We start from the raw sequence: 877 nt of genomic DNA on the forward strand, positions 1-877 counted from the left end.
TCAAACTCCTGACCTCAGGTGGTCCACCCACCTCAGTCTCCCAAAGTGCTGGGATTACAGGGGTGATCCACCATGCCTGGTCTTAATTTTTCTATTTTTGTAGAGACAGGGTTTCACCATGTTGGCCAGGCTGGTCTTGAACTCCTGACCTCAGGTGATCCACCTCCCTTGGCCTCCCAAAGTGCTGGGATTACAGGCCTGAGCCACTGAGCCTTGAATGAATGAATTCTTGACTTCCACCCTATCCCTAATGCTGTCACTTTCTTGATTCATGAAATGAATCATATCTGATATGAATGGATATCTGGTTCAATCCATTAATCTGTGGAGAACCAAAAACCCAATCAGGATTAACTGGGTGGAGCTTCAGAAATGCAATCAGATATCACTTTTTGATTGGAATTTAGCAGTGGATATGTGGAGGGGTGTGGATAGGAGTTGTGATTAGAAAGGTCAATAAAAGCTTCTAAAGACCCACAGGAGAGACCCAAAGTCTTCAAGTCTGGAGTTACTGCTTGGTTCTTCCTGAGGTCTGAGCACCCTGCAAACTCAGTCCGCATCTGGTAAGTCCCTAATCTCTACAAGGACAAGCCCATTTGATCTACAGTCAACCCGTGTGGGATGGTGACAGTGCAGGCACAGAGTTATATCCTGTTTTTTTGTTTGTTTTTTCGGTTTTTTGGGTTTTTTTTTTTTGTATGAACAATTTGAAGCTTTGAATTTTTTCTTTTAAATGCAGTTTTGTCTTTATTTCAAACATTTTGATTTGTGCTTTGCTTTATGTCATTTCTTTTTTTTTTTTTTTTTTTTTTTTTTTTTTTATAGGAGCCGCGTTTCCAGGCCAGGGCAGAGGGGCTGGGGGAGCCTTTAGATTACC

The 877-nt window shown here is 42.1% G+C and overlaps 1 protein-coding gene across 1 annotated transcript in view; it reads left to right on the plus strand.

The window, feature by feature from the left end:
- Positions 1–519: 519 nt before the first annotated feature.
- Positions 520–877, plus strand: part of LOC112605029 (PRAME family member 20-like) — an 18874-nt gene continuing 18516 nt past the window's right edge. The window contains 1 exon segment of the mRNA XM_025354608.1: positions 520–563. The gene's annotated coding sequence lies outside the window, so the exon portion shown is untranslated.

Source organism: Theropithecus gelada, chromosome 1 (genome assembly GCF_003255815.1).
Source record: "Theropithecus gelada isolate Dixy chromosome 1, Tgel_1.0, whole genome shotgun sequence".
Taxonomy (NCBI): domain Eukaryota; kingdom Metazoa; phylum Chordata; class Mammalia; order Primates; family Cercopithecidae; genus Theropithecus; species Theropithecus gelada.